The sequence below is a fragment of the Helianthus annuus genome, chromosome 16 (assembly GCF_002127325.2).
Source record: "Helianthus annuus cultivar XRQ/B chromosome 16, HanXRQr2.0-SUNRISE, whole genome shotgun sequence".
Lineage (NCBI taxonomy): Eukaryota > Viridiplantae > Streptophyta > Magnoliopsida > Asterales > Asteraceae > Helianthus > Helianthus annuus.
The window spans coordinates 108,875,433-108,899,790 of record NC_035448.2 but is presented as its reverse complement, the minus strand read 5'-3'; positions in this window follow the sequence as shown (position 1 = coordinate 108,899,790).

The following is a 24,358-nucleotide window of genomic DNA, read 5'->3' as shown; positions in this document are numbered from 1 at the left end:
CCTATTCAAATTACTTTTAATCCCAACCACTATATCTACATACAAGCATCTATATTTCACACTATCTTTTCGCCACCATTTATCATAATTCGATTTCGATTGAGTTTGATTGAGTTCCGAGTTTCGATTCGAATTTCGATTGATTACCACACATCACATAAAGTAAATATGCACAAGTAACACATAAGGCACACACACACACGTATACTAACACCAGAATTCGCGTAATTCGAGTTTCGAGTTCGATGATGATTCGATTAGCTTGATTATTGATTGATTGACTTTATCGCATTGTTACTTCCTATTATTCACAGTCGCAAGTCGTTTAGCGTCGATAAACATTCGATTACTTTGATTAATAACACTTACGCTACATAATACGACTAACAGAAACACCAACATAGAATAGACTAACTATAGTCAAAGAAGTCAATGTTGACTTTGACTCTGACTTTGACATTCGGTAACACGGGGTGTTACATCCTCCCTTTGTTTAGGGAATTTCGTCCCGAAATTAGGCTGAAAGCTGCACAGCACCGTGGATCACCTTTTGCTACTTTCTCTCTCTAGGCTGAACAACTGCGGATACTTTGCCTTCATGTCGCTTTCGAGTTCCCAAGTGAACTCTGCGCCTCGTTTGCCTTCCCATCGGACTTTCACGATAGGTATGCGCGAGCGCCTGAGTTGCTTGGTTTGGCGGTCCATGATTTCGACAGGCTTCTCCACGAAGTGTAGCGTTTCGTTTACTTGAAGGTCATCGAGAGGTACTATCAGATCATGGTCAGCTAGACACTTTCGGAGGTTCGACACATGGAAAGTTGGGTGAACGTTACTAAGTTCCTCCGGTAGTTCGAGTCTGTAGGTGTTGGTGCATACATTTGTCGACTTCGTCTTGTATCGAGTCTAGTATTAGGATTGTTAGATCAGGGCACGTTGTACGAGAAAATAGGATGTTTTAGGTTATTATTCATCTGATTCCGCTTGAACACCTGATTCCGCTTGAAAAAGATATGTGCTCTTTCAAGCGAAATCACAAAGTTTGTGTTCCGCTTGAACCGGTATATATACCTTTCAAGCGGAACCCCATCCCCTATATATAGTCTTCAAGCGTAATTAGTTGTATCGATCTTGTTTTCCAGTACCGAGGTGCTGCCGAAGTGTCGTTCGAGTGTAAACTGTTATTCATCAATATACAAGGCAATATTAAGTGAAACAAGCTGTTTTTTCAAGTCCGTTTCTTAGTTTCTGCCGCTGAAACGAATAAGACCTCTTCTGATTGACTCGTTTGGGCCACGAACACGATCCTACAAGTGGTATCAGAGCTCAGGAGGAGGAGTTCTTTCCAAAAACAAACATATTTCTTACTTCTACACCTTCTTTCTTCAATTGAACAAGTTCTAACGGTCAGAATGGACTGAATTTTTCACAACTTGTGCAAAACTGCATTTTAACAAAGCCTTGAAAGAATCAGATTGAAATTCGAATTAAAAGTGGTTAAAATGGACTGATTTAGTAATTCCGCTTGAACGAGTATCTTGTGATTCCGCTTCAAATTGCAAGTGATTCCGCTCCAGATCAGATATTCCGCTCGAAAATTGTGATTCCGCTTCAACATTTGCACTGATTCCGCTTCAAAATACCTGATTCCGCTTCAAACTTGATATTCCGCTTGAAAGTTTGTTTGTGATTTCGCTTCAAAAAGGGTTGCTGGTTATTTCGCTTGAAACAAATTAGTGATTCCGCTCCAAACCATATTTCGCTTGAAATTGTAAGTTGGAGATTCCGCTTGAAGTTGTTGGTTGGTATTCCGCTTGAAACTGTCTGTTATTGAAAAACGTGTCACCGAATCATGGCTGAAGAGTTTTATAATGCATTCACGACACCCGTTGCTCCAGTTACTGCTGCTGAAACTTTGTACAATGAGAATGAGACTGGAACTTATCAGAAACCGCCAAAGCTCATGTATATTGAAGATTTTCAAGGTTGGAAAAATCGATTCGAGAACTGGGTGCAAGCTTACAAATTTGATGCATGGTGTTCAATGTTGAAAGATTACGAGAGACCAAAGAATGAACGTGGGATTGAAAAAGCTATTGTTGACTATTCAGAAAGTGACAAGTTAAAATTTACTAGTGAGAAAATGATGATCAGTATTCTTCAGCAAGCGATAAAAGAAGATATCTTTATTTTGCTTCAACATAATGGTACAGCTAGATCAATTTGGGAGGCTTTGATTCAGAAATTTAGAGGAAGTGTTGATATGATCAAAAACAAAAGGGCATTATTGAAGAAATCGTTTGATATGTTTACAGCTTTTGATCATGAAACAACAAAGCAGACCATTGATAGATATTGCCATCTGGTATTGGAAATGGGAAGATTGGACATTAAGAAAGAGGATGATGAGTGGGTGGATAAACTAGATGAGGCTTTACCACAGAATAAGTGGGGAACTTATTTGATGATTGTGAAACTCATGAGAAAGTCCGAGAGTATGAATCTGGCACAATTCATTCAGAAAATTGAAGAACTGGAACTGGATATTCAAAAGACAGCTATCATGACAGATCCAAATGCTAAACAGGATGTCAGTTTGTACTACCGAGGGAATAAGTTTGAGGCTACCCCCAGCCAAAGTCCAAAGATTAGTACTGCTTTTAGTGCTAATGGTTCGTCTAGTCCGAATGACAGCACTACAACTCATAGTGGTGGATATTCTTCATCATTCTCAAGTTTTGATCCAAACAACACAGCATCAAGTCCTCAACAGCAGAATTCTACAAATCTGCAGTGCAATGTTACTTTAAAAATTCAAAATGGTCACAACTTGTCTCCTGAAACGGCTAAGCAACACATGGCATCTCTTGTCGCCATGTTAGAATCATATGAAAGTTTAGTTGCAGGAAGAATTGGTAATCCAATGCTTACGAAAGAAGATTATGACCAGATTGATGCCGAGGAACTTGAATTGGTGGATGTGAAGTGGTGTTTAGCTAGTGCATGTAGAACAGCTGAAAATTTTCAACAAATCACTGGCAGAGATGGTTTTCATGATCTGGCAAATTCGGCGTTAGGTTTTGACAAGTCTAAAGTTACCTGTTTCCGTTGCAAAGGAAAAGGTCATTTTAAACGAGAGTGCAAGAATCAAGAAGCAATCGGGAATCAAGAAAAGAACAATTGTTATCAGAAATCGATTTTTCATCAGATTGAGCAACAACCATCATCTTCTAGTGCAATTGACAATGGAAAGAAGAAAGCTTTAATCATTCATCAAGATGATGAAAAGGTTGCCGAGGGTTTTAGTTGGGACAAATACATACCTGGTTCAGCTCTTGTTGCCCGAGTTCTGGAAGATGAAGTTAGTCAGAAAAGAATTCCGATTTTTCCAGGTCTAGGAAGTGATGTTGATACTGACGATGAGAAAGAATATCTTAACACATGTAGAAAAGGCATTGATCCTGATAGCTTTAATTTTTTCTATGCAGATAAAGTTGAGATGCTGAATCAAAAGAAGATTGACAGATTGAAGAGAGAGCTAGAAGCAGCAAAGTTACTCGCTGATGAAAAGGCAAAGACAGAAGCTGGAGAAACAAAAGTTGAAGCAGTGACTGAGAATGCAATAGGAACAATTGTTGAAGTGGAGAAAGTGGTAGAGAAAATAGTTGAAGTTGAAAAAGTTTTCGAAGTAGAGAAGATTGTCGAAATTGAAAAAATTGTTGAAGTCGAGAAACTTGTTGAAGTTGAAAAGACCATTGAGATTGAGAAGATAGTTGAAAAAGTGGTTGAAGTTGAAAGACCATGTTTGAAATGTTCAGAATCTTGCAAAGCTTGTGAGGAGAAAGACAAGAAGATTGCTAAATTAGAGAAGATTAAAGAAGACTTACTGTCTGATGTGAAGTATGTGAAGGAGTCGTATGATGTGCTGAACAGAACAGTTGATAGTCTGAAAAAGACAAATCCAGAAATTGAAAAAGCAAATGACAAAATGAGCGCAACATTAATAATAAAACAGAACGTCATCAATGAGTATATTGAAGATTGTGCTAAGCTGAAGCAGGAGTTGGAACTTGAGAAGATTGAGAGTGAAAGGATTAAATGATTACTGTTGAGTTATACTACTTGTGATTATTTGATTAATCGGGTTTATCCTACTGTTGCAGGTCTTGAGGCTTTCAAGAAGGAAAAAACAGAAGATACTGATACTGGTAAGAAACCAAGTGTCAAGTATAACAGATGTCCGCCTCCTATCTTTGAGAGTTATTTTGAGGAACAAGTAGACAAGGCTCTAAACATCAAATTAAAGTCTGAAATCATTGATGAATTACCAGACAATATTGATGTTACATTCACAACATCTGACACTGATCACGAGTCTGAGTTAGTAAAGAAAGTTGTCGATCAGGTGTTGGATATGGATGAAGGGTCAAAGTTGGAGTCTAAGTCAGAAAGTTCGAGTTCGTCTGAGAAGAGTCCGAGTTCACCGGTTAAAAGGGTTTACAATAAGGAATTTTTATTATCAAAATCTAATTTGAATGATGAATCAGTCAAAGTAGCTTATATTTTGAAAGATTCAGACAACTTATATTCTGATAATGAATTTCCAATAAGAAGTGTTAAAACAGAAATTATCAAACAGGTTTTCAAATTAACAGAAATTAATATTTATGAAATAAAAGATTTAAATCTTGATGGAAAACCTAACAAATACACTTCTTCAAAAATTCAACAAAGAGTTAATAGAAAAATGGGTTACGGTTGTGGTTATTGTTTTCAAAATAAACCAAACCATAATGGTAATCTCAAAAAGAAAGGTCTTGGTTTCATTTCATCAGAAATTATAAAAATCAGAAAACTTATAAACCAAATACAAAATTTGTTGCAGGTGGAAGTTCAGTAGATGAACAGAAGAAACCTTTCTGGAAACAGTCAAACGAGGAGTTTCTTGCTAAAGTGAATGTAGGATCGCGAGACGACCTAACGAGTCGATCAGAAGAGTGCTCAGACTGAATCAGAGGCGGAATTCATTGATTCAGTCTTTGTTTAGCTTGATTTCACTATTAACTACTGATTGTATTGATAAAATCACGAATACAAGCAGTCTTCACACCGGCAGCACCTCGGTATGGAAATCGTACAACTCTTACAAATGATTTCGTACTTGGGGTATATATAAGGTCTGAGATTTCGCTCATATGGACATGATGTCCATAAAAGCGAAATCAGACAATATGATTTCCCACACATGGACATCCTGATTTCCCACATATGGACATCCTGATTTCCCACATATGGACATCCTGATTTCCCACATATGGACATCCTGATTTCCCACATATGAACATGTCCATATATGTGAAATCAACTTTCTCGGGAAATCACCATTACTACTCTATACTCCCGTACAATGTGCCCTAATCTAACATTCTGAGACTAAGACTCGCTACAAGACGAAGTCGACAGATGCATGTGCTAACAGACTCCCCCTCAGATGTTGACGAGTCTTAAGTGTCGAGTCTTCGCATCTCAGTCTTGATCTATCTTTGGGCTTCTCTCTCTCTATCTAAGACTCGAACGAAGATGTAGTCGACAGACAACTGCACCAACAGACTCCCCCTTGAATGTTGACGGAATCTTCAGTGAGAGTCTTTAACATGACAATTCTTCAATCTTGATCGGTCTTCTTCAGAAACTCTTTCTGGAATCATGTACCCGGATCTTTCTCTGGTTCTAACTTTCGTCAGACTTCCCCTTTCATCAAGCTGGGATTGCTGTCTGGAATTTTGTTATCACCTTTAAAATCAAATCCTGGCTTTTTCAGTTTAAGCTCTTCTCAGGTTCTGATACATCTCCTGGCTTTCCGTAGCAACAGGATCAGAAACCTACACATCTCAAACACTCTATTACAAACAAACAAAATTGTGATTCAACTTAATGAATCAACTAAACCTTTGAGAATCTTCACATGTAAAACTTATCAAACTTTGAAACTTTCCAAAATCTGATCCAAATTAATGAATCATCTTAAACATTTCAAACCGATTAACCAACCCATCTGTTCATCATGTTTAGCCTTTGAGATTTTGAATATCAGTTTTCCAACATCAGTTGTCGAAAATCTTTTTGGATTTTTCAAAATATGAAACATAAATGCAATAACAAAAATTAAATGCAGAAATGAAATATGTACAAACATTATTTTTGTGAGTTTGCGAAAGAGAATCATATCAGTTTTTAGACACATCACAAGCACTGTTAAGCTTTTAATCGTTTTAAGTTCTAAACGATTCACATAGATTGACGATATTGTTGTCCACTTAAACTCAATCTAAAAACTTTCGACATGCTTACCGATACGTTTAGGTATATTAATTTTGCACACAATTCTAATGGACCCCATGATCTCAGCATATCCCCTCATCATGCAATACACTGACTCAAGTAATGCCTTTAAACTTTCATCAACTGTGATTTGTGCGAAAACAAAGCAGAATGTTTAAACATTAACAATCAGGTCGATACTTTCGTATACGCAGAGAAAGTCCAATAAAATCAAGTTGAAGTTGTTTAGGCTTTAACCACCAGGTCGATACTTCCGTATACGCAGATGAGGTCCAAAGCTTAAACGAAACACCAAAGAAAATAAAGCAGAACGTTTAGGCACTAACATCCAGGTCGATACTCACGTATACATAGAGGATGTCCAATGCTTAAACAAAATAAAGAAATAAAACAAGTTTAAATCTTTGCAAAAAGAAATGCACAATCACAGTGTCATTTTTAGTGAAGTTGTGAAAGTTCACACACTTAACCAGTTTTTATGCTTTCAGCATTCAGCGATTACTGAGCAGGTACACAATCACGAAGGACAAAACTAAGTACTATGCTTTCAACCATGTTTCCCACTAGAACTAGGCTTTTTCATTTATGTTTGTATCGTTATCGCAAATCTACTAGTCTAGCTGAGCCTATCGTCACATCATTAGTGAGATTGTTTATCACATTTGACATTTCATTTCTTTAGCGTGCTGTGATAGTCCACTGATGTACTATCATTTCCTCTTGTCTCAATAGAACTCATTTTTAATTTTTTCGATGTTTTTGATATTTTCAAATTTTCTAATTTTTTTTAATTTTTCTCCCCCTAAAATCAAAATATGTTTCAATTTTGATTTTCTTGGGAAAATTTGAAACAAACTGTACAAATTTGACAACATGATGAGAATCACTTCAATTCTCTATCCACCTGGCATAAACAATCAGAACTCCCCATCACAACAAACTATTTTCCCATTATGATTTCAAAAGACTTAAGTTTGTTTTAATCAAAATGGTTTTTCCGGAAAAATTAGTTTGTTTACCAATCATTTGTAGGTTCGGGGTCACTTCATCACATTGTTTTCTTCATACACATGACAGATTTTACAATTTCAGTTTTAGATCTCAAACATCACTTGTAGAAAATCAAGTACAACTTAATGTCCCTGATTTACCACATGTAAGGCGAAAAATCACCAGAGTGAAATTTCTCAAGAAATGTGCCGATTCATGTTCCACGCTTACCAACCTGGGAACTCCGGCAAGTCAGGCTTTTCTATTTGAAGAGATTCACCCAACCCTGACAGTCCTTGGGTGATTTTGAATCCTTGTTCAACAATGGTGGAAAATTTGCATCATCCATTGTTAAACTAGAATTCTCAGTTTTTACCTCAACAACTGGCTCCTCTGGTTTTGATGAACCAGAATCATTGCCTAAGTGTAGCTTGTCTGACTTTGATGAGCCAGATTCATCGCCAATCACTTCTTTTTTCTTCTTTCTCTCTTCTGTCCTCAGATTTATATCTGATGAATTCGTCTTGCTTGACTTTGCCATCGAGGGAGTCGATTCATCAGAACTCTTATTCTTACCAACGGATGAACCCGAGGACAAGATCTTCTCCAGATACTCTCTCGCCTTCTTCCTCTTCTTTCCCAGTCTGTCTTTCTGCCCCTGTGAAAGTTTAACTTTCTTTTCTTGAATTGTCTGTTCTTGAACTTTAGGTTTTAGAACCTTCGGTTCATGGGGCTTGACATTGACTGGAATCTTTGCCAATTTTTGAGAATTAACCCTCAATTTGTCATTTGATTTCCTTGGGCAATCTCTGACAATGTGACCTCTGATTTGACAGTTATAGCATCTTCTCGTCTCAACATTCCAACTTTGGCAGTTAACAGCAATGTGACCTTGATAACCGCATCGGTAGCACACTCTGTTATCGTACCATTCACCGCTTTCACACCAGATGCTCAGATCATAGCATTGTTTGGCTTGGTGATATTCCTTTCTCCTCTTGATTGCTGGATTTGACTTTTGAGCACTGTGGTCAAACCTGCACCACACATCACCAACTATTTTTGAGTTTTTGTATTTAGATTTTTGTGATTTTGCATAATGATTGGATGACTGAACTGATGAGCTTTTATTTTCATTTTGAAAATTTTTTGAATTTTGAATTTTTTGTTTCTGTTCTACAATCTTCTTAACAGGTTTTTGCTTTGAGCATTCACCTATTTCAGTAGATTGCAAAACAGTATTTTTAAATTTTTCTTTTAATTCTAAAAATATTTTTCTTTTCTCATTTTTCTCATTTTCATCATCAGTTTTATCATCACAATCCTCAATTTTGACTTTGTCAAAATTTGTGACACTGTCACTTATTGGAACTAAATTGATCGGTTTTGGACACACATATGGTGCAGAAGTCACAAAACCTTTCAACTTATTTTCTAAATCAGCAATTTTATTCCGATCACTTTCAGCTTCTTTTTCAAGCTGAATGATTTTAGCAAGATGAGAATTTATTGCAATTTGTTTTTCAAGATTATTTTTACCAAAAATATCTTTCTCATCTTCTAAAATCTTTATTTGATTTTGAAAATCTTTTTCTTTTTCTTTTAAAAATTTGTTTTCCAATGTCAAACTCTCTAAATCCCTCAAGAGTTTGGCATTTTCAGATTTCAGATTTTCACAATTTAAGCACTTCTCGATCATCTTTACAGCTTCAGCTTTCTTCTCGACTTTGATAGCTGAAACATCTTTAACCTGCTCTTCTACTTTTTGAACAATTTCCTTAGATTTGAAATCAGTTGCTGCTTTACTCTTCTCTCTTGAATCAGACTTCAATTTTCTAATCTTTTGGAATTCAAGTTCTTGAGCTTGAATCTTCTCGACGAACCCACTAAGGTTGAGAAATTCATAGTTTGAATTGTTCTTCAACATCATCAAGTAAGTACTCCACTCATCATATGGCAATGCGTTTGCCAATTTGTCTTTCAATTCCTCATTGGTCTTGGTTATCTTCAATCTCCCCATCTCCACAACTAGAAAACAATACCTGTCAATCAATTCTTTTGTAGACTCTCCCTTGATACCTGTAAAATTATCAAATTTGTTCATTGCAATATAAATCTCAGAACTCATGCTTTGGTAATGAAAGATTCTCAAAGACGAATTTTCAAACAATACAAAAAATTCACACAATCTAAGATCAATTCAATCTCTTTGTCAAATCATTGAATCAGATGAATATCCGATTTAGTGACAAAAACCAAGCAACAATAGATCGGTTGGAGATTTGCTTGGATGGGTATCCGATGTTTGGCAAACCACGTTTCACCTGCAAACAAACGAACAAACTATCAGTTAAAAACGAAACGAATACGTAAAAGTATACGTTTGATGAAGTCAATCTAAGACTCGTGTCGAAGATTCGCGAAGCTTTTTGGTACAATGATAATGTTGTTTGTATGGAAACACTGTTATTTGATTGGATGAAAAATCGGACGAATCACCCTTCGTTCAAATCAATTGTTTCAACACCTATATATGCAAATTTCTGATTATTCAAGCTAATTTGGCCGCTCCAAATTCAACACATGGGTCTGAATACAAACTGATCTAGCAAATGGGCCTGCTACAAATCTTCAGATGGATTCCACTGTATTATGTGAATGGGCTCAAACTGCTTAACGATGGACTTTACTCAAGAATTGGATCTCAAAATAATATCATGTCACCACATCAAAAGTACTTAATTTGAGCCAACAAAAATCAAAATGTAATTGGATACAATCAGTTCACGTGATACATTGAAACAAGCAATTTGGCCAAAGAATCTTGATTTGCTGTCATATCTAAATCAGTAGAAACTCATTGGACCGATTCTTAATATTCTTTTTAATCATGCACATTAAATTCTATTGGACCAACCGATAAACTCATAGGCAAACAGATAAGTCACAAGTCCTGCTTACACAATTCAACACACATGCACACTCAAACCACTTTCTTTTGATTATAAATGTCCGACAAGCAATCTTTCACTTTGATTGGGCCGTCATATTTCAAACTATCTGAATCAATCTTAAAGAATGATTGGGCCACCCACCTCACTTAACCGACAACTTTAGAATATGTATGAAATTTAATTGGTTTGGCCGATGACTTATTTTATCTGACAACAGTAATACCCATGAAACCCTATTGGACATTTATACCCATTAATTCGACAACTCTTTTTATGTGTAACCTTCGGTCAATCCGACAAAAACTTTGATATATTCACATGCAAACTGTTTTCACAATTAATGACTCAAACCTTTTAAACTATCAATGTCCGTCCCTTATCAATTAAAACGACATATAATTGGACCGATACATATTAGTCAATCAAAAACACACTGTTCAATGATATGTTTCACGTGAAATCAGCACAGTCACACATAATAAACCACGTTCAAGCGGAATCAAATAGTCACTTGAGCGGAATCACTGATTGGTTCACATGAGCGGAATCAGACTTTAAATTTGGTTCACAGGAGCGAAATCAACTTTTGTACACAAAAGCGAAATCAGAACATGACTATTTGAGTGAAATCAGAAGGTTGTAATGAGCGAAATCAAATGTATTGGGAGGACATATGAGCGAAATCAGGTGTCTGAATGATCTTAAGAGCGAAATCACGTGGTATTTGTGACCTTATCAGCGAAATCAGGTTGAATTTGTGTACACAAAAGCGAAATCAGCAATTGTCCATAAAAATAAAATCACTTCGCACATCAATTTGGTCCATTTTTACTTCAAATTTCAATATGAAACTTTCAGGGATTTGTCTATGTCAAATTATCTATAATCTGTGAAATTTTGAGCGATTTTCGACCAGTAAATCTCTCTGAAATGATGAAAGAAGCTGTAGAAGTCAGAAATTTCAGCGAAAACGAGCTAAACGGTAAGAACTCTTCCTCCTGAGCTCTGATACCACTTGTAGGATCGCGAGACGACCTAACGAGTCGATCAGAAGAGTGCTCAGACTGAATCAGAGGCGGAATTCATTGATTCAGTCTTTATTTAGCTTGATTTCACTATTAACTACTGATTGTATTGATAAAATCACGAATACAAGCAGTCTTCACACCGGCAGTACGTCGGTATGGAAATCGTACAACTCTTACAAATGATTTCGTACTTGGGGTATATATAGGGTCTGAGATTTCGCTCATATGGACATGATGTCCATAAAAGCGAAATCAGAGAATATGATTTCCCACATATGGACATCCTGATTTCCCACATATGGACATCCTGATTTCCCACATATGGACATCCTGATTTCCCACATATGAACATGTCCATATATGTGAAATCAACTTTCTCGGGAAATCACCATTACTACTCTATACTCCCGTACAATGTGCCCTAATCTAACATTCTAAGACTAAGACTCGATACAAGACGAAGTCGACAGATGCATGCACTAACAAACTCCCCCTCAGATGTTGACGAGTCTTAAGTGTCGAGTCTTCACATCTTCAGTCTTGATTTATCTCTGGGCTTCTCTCTCTCTATCTAAGACTCGAACGAAGATGTAGTCGACAGACAACTGCACCAACAGTGAAGAAGAATGTGAGAAAGTTTCCTCAAAGAGTCGATAGAAGAACTTGCTTCAAATGCCAAGAAGTTGGGCATATTGCTTAGAATTGTCCCAAGTCCAACTACAAAGAACATGGAGTTTCTTCTAACTTTGTTTCAAGAAGAAAATGTATTGATGAACAGAAACAATCAACTGAGAAACTTAAAATGAAAAATTCTAGTTCTGAAAAAGGTGAAAGTTCAAAACGGTTTTATAAAAGAAAAGGTGATATGAACAAGCAAAAATGGGTTGTTAAAAATTCTGAGAGCAGTTCTGACAATGAATCTGATTCCATATAATCAGAGGAGTCTTTGGTTGAGAAAAAGATTGTGAATTCCGTTCCAGTAGTGAACGATGAGAATTTTCCTTCATTATCAAAGGAAAATTTGAAGAAGAAAGTTGGTAAGGTTGAGATCTCAAATCAATTCTTCAATGATAAAGGAGAATTTAATGTTGAGAAGGCTTTCAATAGGAATGTCAAACATATTTTTGGTAAGATGGTTGACAGAAAGGTAAAAGGTGCTAAAGAATTTTACAATTCAAAGTGTTGGTGGGATAGATGTGTACCAAAATCACCCAAGGCTGGTCAGGCTTGGGTGGACATAATGTTTGATTAAACACCTGACTTGTCGGAGCTCCCAGGTTGGTAAGAGTGGATCAGGAATCGACATCTTTCTTGGTATATATTTGATTGGTTATCTTCCAAGTGGTACAGAGGTTTATCCTGTCAAAGTGATTAGTCAAGGTCATTAATTTGAACTTGATGAAATCCTCATTCTTGTGTTTAAAAAACAATGTGATGAAATGAACCCCAACCTACAAGTGGTTACAACACAACTTATTTTCCGGAAAAACCATTTTGATTAAAACAAACATAAGTGTTTTGAAATCTAAATGGGAAAATAGTTTGTTGAAAGGGGAGTTCTGATTGTTTATGCCAAATGGATGGCGAATTGAAGCAATTCACATCATGTTGTCACTTTTCTTGTATAGTTTGTTTTTCAAATTTGTTTCTACAAAGTGGGTCAAGAGCTCAGTTTGTTTTTTTAAAAATCCAAAAACATTAGAAAATTTGAAAAAGACAAAAACATGATAAAATCAAAAATTAGTTTTGTTATGTAAAAGAGGAAATGATAGTACATCAGTGGACGATCTCAGCATGCTAAAGAATTGAAAAGTCAAAAATGTGATAAACGGTCTCACTGATGATATGCCAGTAGGTTTTTGCACATTTAGTAAATTGTGTCGAGATATAAACTTAAATTCAAACTTGCTTAATTCATGGGTAACATTTCTCGGATATATGGGTAACCCCCGAAATCTTGTTTGAAAGGTCCCTCTTTCTGAGATACTAGGTCTTTATGCTTAGTGATATCTGGGGTATTATCCCAGGACTTCTGCTGAATGGAAATTTTGACCTAGTCCGCGTATAATACTTTGCAAAATGCTTTGAATTATAAGCTCGCCCTCAGCATAAAAAATGATGAAACATTGAAAAATGTTAATCATGTGCTGTTGAAGAAAAGATCCTCTAAAGGGGACACACCTAAAGTCAAACCGTCATCTCTCTGCTGAACGGAAGTTCTGACCTGAGCTCTCACGGTTTCGCACCTAACCCCTTACAGATATCATCTAGGTATACTCACCTGTAAGGCTGAATATTGGGATCTGAATACGGAAGTATATTCAAGAGGTGGGATGTCACACCCCAACCGATGGCGGAAACATCGGGATGAGACGAAGTGTGTATAGATTACTAGAGACGTCATAACACTATGTGACAATAGTTAATTAAATTCAAATTTCATTTCAAAACTAAATGTTATACAAATTCAAAAGGAAATAACAACATTGTTTCAACAAGTAACATAACAAACAAAAGATAGATAAATCTAGGTGTGTATCTAGTCCACCCTAAACTTGTTTCATCAATCATCCATACTTCATTAATCAACCTGCAACATGTATTAAAATAGAGTTTCAATGCAAAGGCAATGAGCGAGTATACAAGTTTGTTTACATAGCATAATAGAATAAAAGACTCAAATCCAACATGAACATAATAAAATAGTTTCAGCCATGCTAGTTCACGCAGTCCAAGTGATAGCCCAAGTTTCCAATGCGTTAAGTGCCTTTCCCAAAGTTTAACGGGAGGTTATATGTCTCATCCTAACAATACCCCAAAGACTAACGGGGAGGTGCATTACCCCTATAGCGCTACTACTGTTAAGGCGGAACTACACACAGGGATTAAACGTTCACATAGCACAAAATAGTCTCAAGTATCACATGTTTCATGTTTCATGTTAAATGGATAGAGCATGTTTCAAATAAGTTTCAAGTGTCACGTGTTTGAATATAGAATACATGTTGCATCCCAAAGTGCAAAAGGGAAAAAGGGATCGAGTATACTCACGGTGGTTGCAAGCTTTCCCACTTGAAATCCCGCGAGCGAGTTTGGTGTATAGATTAAGTTGGAGCACCTAGTCCTTCTACACAAGGAAACGTAGGTGTGTGAGTTTGGCGTACAACGGAAGATTATGAATTTGGAGTTTAACATAACATAAAGTATGATATCAAAATAATCATCTTTAACTTACACTCTTATATGACACTACGTAACCACTAGGGTTATATTGTATTTCATGGGTAGTAAGCCCATTAGAATCATACTTGGAGTGTTAAGTCTTAGATGGCATTCTACTACCTTAACATATAAACACAAGTTTAATATTAAAGGTTCGAATGAGTGTATATATATATAAGTTAAGTATTACATATTATTAAGTTCAATAATTCAAGTAGGAGGTAGAAGATTAAGATCTTCGTTTAGGCACCTCGAGTTATTCATGAATGTCATGTATGGGGTAGGAAGAACATACTTCCATTTAGGGACCCCTTGAATGTTCACCACTTCACTTGATGTAAAGACAACCAAGGAGGGTCAAGAACTAGGACTAATACAAGTATGTAAATAATTTAAACTAAAAGAAATCGTCAAATCATGTGAGGATTTTATGTTGGAACAACCCAAGTTGTTCCACAATCACTCATTCATCAAAGTCTAAGCTTGACATGACTTGTGGGTTAAATACCCTAACAAAACAGAAAGTTTATGAGGTTTAATCCTCTGACTTAAGTGTCTCAACCATGTTTTTAAGCTTAACCAACCATAAGAGGGGTTGTAAGCATTAGGACATTGGTGTGAGATGTGTTAAACACAAGTTGGATGAAGTTTAAACAAGTATGTAACAAAACAGAAAGTTTTTGGTCAATTTCAGAGCAATTCCAGGTCTGATTTCTCCAAGGAGAAGTCAAGGAATAAAACTCCATGATTAACCAAGCAAGTAGGAAGAAGAATCAAGTAATTTCGTTAAGAAATGAGCAAGTTATACCAAGTTTAGTGCAAGAGTGTGAATCTGTCCGAAAATGCAGATTCTTGCTGGAAGTTGAGAGTGTTTTTGAGAGATTTGAGTGTGTTGAAAGTGTCCAAGTGCTTGGAGGAACTTGGGTACTTATAGGGAAGTGATTAGGGTTGATTTGAGGGGTTAACTAGTGCTAAAACTCGGTTTAAACCAAGGAATCCCGCCCAAAAACGAAGCTGGTCGCGACTGTCCAACTTTCTGCAGACCTGGGGTTCCAGGCGGCCCGCCTGAGGTATCAGGCTAAGTCCACGCGGGCCGCGAGCCCTTTGTGGTTCCGGATAAGTTTCATTTTTTTTACAATTTGGCCCCTGAAGTTGTGTGTTTGATGCGTTTAAGGTATTTTAAGGGCCATATTTGCCATAAAGGCATAGTTTAAGATGTGATTAAGTATGAGGAGTATAAACCAAGTATAATCAAGTGTATAAGTATCAAATCAAGTGTCGTTCTCGTTCAAAATACGTTCCATCATAAGTTTCGATTAATTACAAGTTTCGCACATAGTTTCCAAGAATAACGATTAAACATCGATTGATTCACGAAGTCGAACATACGAGCATACATAGAATGTGTATAACATAAATGTAACAAAATACAAGCTTCATTAATGATCCAAGTCTCAGTTTGACAATGATTACAAAGAAGGGAACGATTACAAGAATACAAAGTTTCCAAAAATAGAAATACGAACAAAACTTTCTATAAATGGAAGGTACGAAAGAGCCGGTCGTTACAGTCTCCCCTCCTTTAGGAAATTTCGTCCCGAAATTTAGGAAGACGTAGGGAAAAGATGAGGGTACTTTGACTTCATATCCTTTTTGAGTTCCCAAGTAAATTCGGCGCCACGTTTTCCTTCCCATCTAACCTTGACGATAGGAATTTTACTGCGCCTTAATAACTTGACTTCTTGCTCTACGATTTCCACCGGATTTTCCACAAAATGCATAGTATCGTTGATTTGAACATCTTCGAGAGGAACTTGAAGTCCTTCATCAGCGAGACATTTCTTTAGGTTAGAGACGTGGAACGTTGGATGAACGTTGTTGAGCTCTTGAAAGGACCAATCCTTTCGAGTATCTTGAAAGGACCAACATAGCGAGGGGCAAGTTTTCCCTTTTTACCAAAACGAACCACTCCTTTCCAAGGAGACACCTTGAGAAGGACATGGTCACCAACATTGAATTCCATAGGTTTGCGTCCCTTGTCAGCGTAGCTCTTTTGACGACTTCGAGCCTTGAGTAGATTGTCACGGATTTGAAGAATCTTATCCGTTGCTTCTTGTATGATCTCAGGGCCAGTAAAATGTTTGTCACCAATCTCGTGCCAGCTTAAGGGAGATCGGCATTTGCGACCATACAATGCCTCGAAAGGAGCCATTTGAATACTGGAGTGATAGCTATTGTTGTACGAGAACTCGATCAAAGGTAAATGCACATCCCAACTACCACCAAAGTCGATGACACAAGAACGGAGCATGTCCTCTAGGGTTTGGATAGTACGTTCAGTCTGTCCATCCGATTGAGGATGAAAAGCCGTACTGAGATTCAAATGAGTACCCATAGCGGACTGAAAAGTTTGCCAGAGACGCGAAGTAAATCGACCATCACGATCAGAAATGATGTCAAGGGGAACACCATGATGGCGTATGACTTCATTGGTATAGATACGAGCAAGTCGTTCAACCTTGAAATCTTCGCGAATGGGAATGAATTGTGCGGACTTAGTCAAACGATCAATGACTACCCAAATGCTATCGTAACCAGAAGGTGTACGCGGGAGTTTAGTTATGAAGTCCATCGCAATGCTATCCCATTTCCACACGGGGATTTCAGGTTGTTCGAGTAGACCAGAAGGTCGTTGGTGCTCGGCTTTGACTTTCGAACAGGTAAGACACTTGGAAACGTACACAGCAATGTCTCTCTTCATACCGGGCCACCAATAGGATGTACGTAGATTATGGTACATCTTTTCAGCGCCAGGATGAATTGAGTACCTAGATTTGTGTGCTTCGTTCATGATGAGGTCACGAAGGTTGTCACGATCTGGTATCCAGACGCGATCACAACAATAGAGGAGACCATCAGGTTTCGAAACGAGTTGACTTTCAGATGCTCCACGTATTTCTACAGCCATGGAACCTTCATTGATAGATGAGTACTGCGCTTCACGAATGCGATTGTGAAGATCACTCGAGATATGAAAACAACGAATGACATCTACATGAGCCTTACGACTAAGTGCATCGGCCACGACATTCGCCTTACCAGGGTGGTAGCGAATCTCGCAGTCGTAGTCGTTGAGCAACTCCACCCAACGTCGCTGTCGCATATTGAGTTCTTTTTGGTCAAAGATGTGTTGTAGGCTCTTATGGTCAGTGAAAACCACACACTTCGTACCATATAGGTAGTGTCGCCAAATCTTTAACGCAAAAACAACTACGCCAAGCTCGAGGTCGTGGGTAGTATAATTCTTCTCATGTATTTTGAGTTGGCGAGAGGCGTAAGCGATGACTTTGTCTCGTTGCATGAGCACACAACCGAGACCACGATTCAATGCATCGCAATACACCACGAAATCATCATTCCCATCAGGAAGAGCGAGGATAGGAGCGTTGCAAAGCAAGTCCTTGAGATTTTGAAAAGATTCTTCTTGCTCAGGACCCCAAGCAAAAGGTTTCTCCTTTTGAGTCAACGAAGTGAGAGGAACGGCGATCTTTGAAAAGTTCGAGATGAATCGACGGTAATAACCCGCCAATCCTAAGAAGGAACGGATTTCAGAAGGAGATTTAGGCGCGGTCCAATTCTTCACGGCTTTGATTTTTGAAGGGTCGACATGGATTCCTTTTTCACTAACAACGTGCCCAAGGAACTGAACTTCTTTGATCCAAAACTCACATTTAGAAAACTTAGCATATAAACGTTCAACACGCAAAAGTTCAAGTATAAGGTGGAGATGACGCTCATGATCGGCTCGATATTTAGAATAAATGAGAATATCATCAATGAAGACGATCACAAAGCGATCCAAGTAAGGCTTACAAATACGATTCATGAGATCCATGAACACAACGGGTGCGTTGGTCAAGCCAAAAGGCATAACCACGAACTCGTAATATCCATAGCGAGTGTGAAAAGCGGTTTTGGGAACGTCCTCTTCGTGGACTCGAAGTTGATGGTAACCAGAACGAAGATCGATTTTGGAGAAACAGGTAGCGCCTTGGAGTTGATCAAAGAGGTCGTCGATACACGGAAGAGGGTAACGATTTTTGACGGTGAGTTTGTTGAGCTCACGATAGTCGATACACATGCGGAAAGAACCATCTTTCTTTTTAACGAAAAGCACAGGAGCACCCCAAGGAGAGGTACTTTGACGAATGAAACCCTTATCGAGGAGTTCTTGAAACTGAGAAGACAATTCTTACATCTCGGAAGGTGCAAGACGATAAGGAGCCTTGGCAACAGGAGTCGCACCAGGTACGAGGTCAATACGAAAATCCACAGATCGAGGAGGAGGAGGACCGGGTAGATCTTCAGGAAAGACGTCAGGGAAGTCGCGCACCACTGGAACATCACTTAAACTTCTTCCCTTGCCCTTTTCTTCCACAACGTGGGCTAAAAATGCAAAGTACTGTTTGCGTAAGTACTTGTTCGCTTGTGTGCAGGACATCAACTTTAGTCCCTTTGAAGGTCGGTCTCCATAAACGTGCAAAACGTCACCGGATGGAAGAGGTAAGCGAACGAATTTCTCGTGACAAGCGATTTCAGCATGATTCATTTGAAGCCAATCCATGCCTATGATGACGTCGAAACTACCCAATTGCATGGGTATAAGATCGATAGAGAAAACATGCTTGTTAAGAGTAAGACAACAATCGAGGAGAATGGAATCGACTAAGATAGACTTGCCATTGGCGACTTCAACGGAAAACGACTTAGGTAGCTTAGAGCGTGTGCAATTTAACAATGATTCGAATTCTAAGGACACAAAGCTTTTGTCCGCACCAGTATCAAATAGTATCGAAGCATAAAGATGGTTAACAAGAAACGTACCGTTACCGACATCATTGTCGTTGCGCGCTTGATTCGCGTTCAGGTTGAAGGCGCGTCCATGAGGAGGTTGTTGCTGCTCTTGATTCCATAACGGACATTGAGGGCGAATATGATTAACATCCCCACATTTGAAACAAGCTCTAGCGGGTCTTGCGTTTTGAGGGGCAGGTAGGGCTTGCTGAGCTTGCTGAGCTGGTGGTGCTTGTTGTTGCTGATTACGACAAAAATTGATAGTATGACCATAACGGTTGCAATTGTCACAACGACGGAACCTAGAATTGATGGGATGATGGTAGTTACAAGTAGCACACTTGGGGTGAATCCCAGTGTACGACTTTTGGGTGTTATCAGGAGCAACAGGGTTCGGGTTAACAGGCGGCACAATCGCGTTACAAACGAGGTTGGATTGCTTTCGCTTCTTTCACCTATTGTTATTCGATTGTTGGGTGATTTGATGGGCTGGCTTCGAAGGAACGAGGTTTGCGGCTTGCTTATCGCAAACACGGTTGTTGTTCAAGGACGCGGCCAAACGGTAAATGTCTTCGATGCTATCGAGTTTGGCTGCCTCGATCGTATCACGCATGCTAGGGGGTAGACCATTGATATACTTGCTTTTCTTGCGATCAGGGGTCGAGACAAGGTGAGGGACAATGAAACAGAGTTGTTTGAAACGGGTGGTGTAGGCTAGGTTGTCATCACCAATCTGCTTTAATACCCAAAATTCTTCCTCCAACTTTCGTTGCTCATGCGGAGGACAAAACTCATCCATCATCAGGGCCTTAGTCTCTTCCCATGTCAAAGCATATGCCAGCTCGTTCGAACGGATGTTTCTTTCATTCGTCCACCACTCAAGAGCTCGGGCTTGGAATACCCCAGTCGCGCTGCGCGTCTTGAGCTCATCGGGGCACTCGCTATTGATGAATGTAACCTCTATGCTGTCAAACCACTCGAGCATGGCGGTCACCCCATCATTGCCAGTGAATGGCTTTGGATTGCATGATGAAAAGTGCTTGAAGTTGAACGAGACGGGCTTGCGTGCTTCAACCTTAGAGTCGACGGAAGAGTGAGGAGTTTCAGAGGCTCGAATCTCGGAAATGACCTTTGGGACGACGCGAGCAAATTGATCAGCCATGAAAGCCATCATCTTCTTTGTGGAGCGAGACTTTGACTTCTTAGACGCGTTGGAGTGACGAGAAGACATCTAAGATTCAAAAGAACGAATAGGTGAGACTTGGTCATAATGTTTGTTTAAGAAAACGAAATTGATCACATAGCATAAAGGTTCACATAGCATAAAAGGTTCAACTTGATTTACATAGCATAAAAGTTTAAACGTTTCATATAGCATAGTCATGAATTCCACATAGCATAACATGAATAAACGAAAGCATTGTAAATTTAGTTTGTTCACGAGGGATTATTATTGTTTGTGATTGCGATAACGTGCGAAATGATTAAAACGACATTTGGAAATGAATGAACGTTCAAGTATGAAATCACATATAAATTGAGATACATAAAAGAGAGGCTCAATAAAACATTGGATTGTTTCGGGTAGAGAAACGTCGACTATTCCAAAGTGGGTCGAAAGTTCTTTCGAATTAGAGATATTGTGCTTTGGCCTATAAGTAAGATACTCTCGTCGAGAAGCGATTAACGGTATCTTACCCTTCCGGTTACTACACATCTCTAAATGATTGAAACATTCGAGACTTTGGCGGGAATAAAAATCGAGGAATGGGACTTAATTGACGAGATGCGGGTTTCACCCCTAACTTGACGATTTCGTACCCTAAATGTGGTTGATACTCGTCGATCAAAATAAAATTTTGACACCTTAACGAGGGTCCACTAGAGTTGAAATGGAAATTACCATTAAGTTGTGGATGTCACTCCTAGCTTAATGGTGAAATTTCGTGCAAAAATATATTAAAGGTAGAATGAGAGTCGTTTACCAAATTGTGGGTTTCACGCCTATTTTGGTAAATTCTTCTCGTTGGTGTTACAAGAGCATAAAAGTAGCATAACTGTATTCGTGTTAGCCTTAGGAAAGGCACATAAATTTAATCAACAAGAAGTATAGCTAGGAAGCATGCATGGTAGAGTACAAAAGTTTTAAACAACAAATAAGAGGCAAAATTCCTAGAACTATAGATTAGGGCAAAAGCATGGCAATTTTTCCTAATTCCCTATAGTTATGGCTCTGATACCAATCTGTCACACCCCAACCGATGGCGGAAACATCGGGATGAGACGAAGTGTGTATAGATTGCTAGAGACGTCATAACACTATGTGACAATATTTAATTAAATTCAAATTTCATTTCAAAACTAAATGTCATACAAATTCAAAAGGAAATAACAACATTGTTTCAACAAATAACATAACAAACTAAAGATAGATAAATCTAGGTGTGTATCTAGTCCACCCTAAACTTGTTTCATCAATCATCCATACTTCATTAATCAACCTGCAACATGTATTAAAATAGAGTTTCAATGCAAAGGCAATGAGCGAGTATACAAGTTTGTTTACATAGCATAATAGAATAAAAGACTCAAATCCAACATGAACATAATAAAATAGTTTCAGCCATGCTAGTTCACGCAGTCCAAGTGATAGCCCAAGTTTCCAATGCGTTAAGTGCCTTTCCCAAAGTTTAACGGGAGGTTATATGTCTCATCCTAACAATACCCCAAAGACTAACGGGGAGGTGCATTACCCCTATAGCGCTACTACTGTTAAGGCGGAACTACACACAGGGATTAAACGTTCACATAGCACAAAATAGTCTCAAGTATCACAGGTTTCATGTTTCATGTTAAATGGATAGAGCATGTTTCAAATAAGTTTCAAGTGTCACGTGTTTGAATATAGAATACATGTTGCATCCCAAAGTGTAAAAGGGAAAAAGGGATCGAGTATACTCACGGTGGTTGCAAGCTTTCCCACTTGAAATCCCGCGAGCGAGTTTGGTGTATAGATTAAGTTGGAGCACCTAGTCCTTTTACACAAGGAAACGTAGGTGTGTGAGTTTGGCGTACAACGGAAGATTATGAATTTGGAGTTTAACATAACATAAAGTATGATATCAAAATAATCATCTTTAACTTACACTCTTATATGACACTACGTAACCACTAGGGTTATATTGTATTTCATGGGTAGTAAGCCCATTAGAATCATACTTGGAGTGTTAAGTCTTAGATGGCATTCTACTACCTTAACATATAAACACAAGTTTAATATTAAAGGTTCGAATGAGTGTATATATATACAAGTTAAGTATTACATATTATTAAGTTCAATCATTCAAGTAGGAGGTAGAAGATTAAGATCTTCGTTTTGGCACCTCGAGTTATTCATGAATGTCATGTATGGGTAGGAAGAACATACTTCCATTTAGGGACCCCTTGAATGTTCACCACTTCACTTGATGTAAAGACAACCAAGGAGGGTCAAGAACTAGGACTAATACAAGTATGTAAATAATCTAAACTAAAAGAAATCATCAAATCATGTGAGGATTTTATGTTGGAACAACCCAAGTTGTTCCACAATCACTCATTCATCAAAGTCTAAGCTTGACATGACTTGTGGGTTAAATACCCTAACAAAACAGAAAGTTTATGAGGTTTAATCCTCTGATTTAAGTGTCTCAACCATGTTTTTAAGCTTAACTAACCATAAGAGGGGTTGTAAGCATTAGGACATTGGTGTGAGATGTGTTAAACACAAGTTGGATGAAGTTTAAACAAGTATGTAACAAAACAGAAAGTTTTTGGTCAATTTCAGAGCAATTCCAGGTCGGATTTCTCCAAGGAGAAGTCAAGGAATCAAACTCCATGATTAACCAAGCAAGTAGGAAGAAGAATCAAGTAATTTCGTTAAGAAATGAGCAAGTTATACCAAGTTTAGTGCAAGAGTGTGAATCTGTCCGAAAATGCAGATTCTTGCTGGAACTTGAGAGTGTTTTTGAGAGATTTGAGTGTGTTGAAAGTGTCCAAGTGCTTGGAAGAACTTGGGTACTTATACGGAAGTGATTAGGGTTGATTTGAGGGGTTAACTAGTGCTAAAACTCGGTTTAAACCAAGGAATCCCGCCCAAAAACGAAGCTGGTCGCGACTGTCCAACTTTCTGCAGACCTGGGGGTCCAGGCGGCCCGCCTGAGGTATCAGGCTAAGTCCACGCGGGCCGCGAGCCCTTTGTGGTTCCGGATAAGTTTCATTTTTTTACAATTTGGCCCCTGAAGTTGTGTGTTTGATGCGTTTAAGGTATTTTAAGGGCCATATTTGCCATAAAGGCATAGTTTAAGATGTGATTAAGTATGAGGAGTATAAACCAAGTATAATCAAGCGTATAAGTATCAAATCAAGTGTCGTTCTTGTTCAAAATACGTTCCGTGCATAAGTTTAGATTAATTACAAGTTTCGCACATAGTTTCCAAGAATAACGATTAAACATCGATTGATTCACGAAGTCGAACATACGAGCATACATAGAATGTGTATAACATAAATGTAACAAAATACAAGCTTCATTAATGATCCAAGTCTTGGTTTGACAATGATTACAAAGAAGGGGACGATTACAAGAATACAAAGTTTCCAAAAATAGAAACACGAACAAAACTTTCTATAAATGGAAGGTACAAAAGAGCCGGGCGTTACATGGGACACGCGAATAAGTTTAAGTGCTTAAAACATTAATCTCGTATCTCGAAACAGTTGAACTTTGTGTGAAAATTTAAGTGGACCAATATACTGACAATCTAGGTGAATCGTTTAGAACTTAAAATGCTTAAAGCTTAACGGTGTTTGTGATTTGTCTCAAAATCTGATATGATCCTCTTACACAAACTCACAAAAAATATTGTATGTAAATATTTCTGTATTGCATTTCATTTCTGTTATTTCAAAAATCCAAAAAGATTTTCGGTG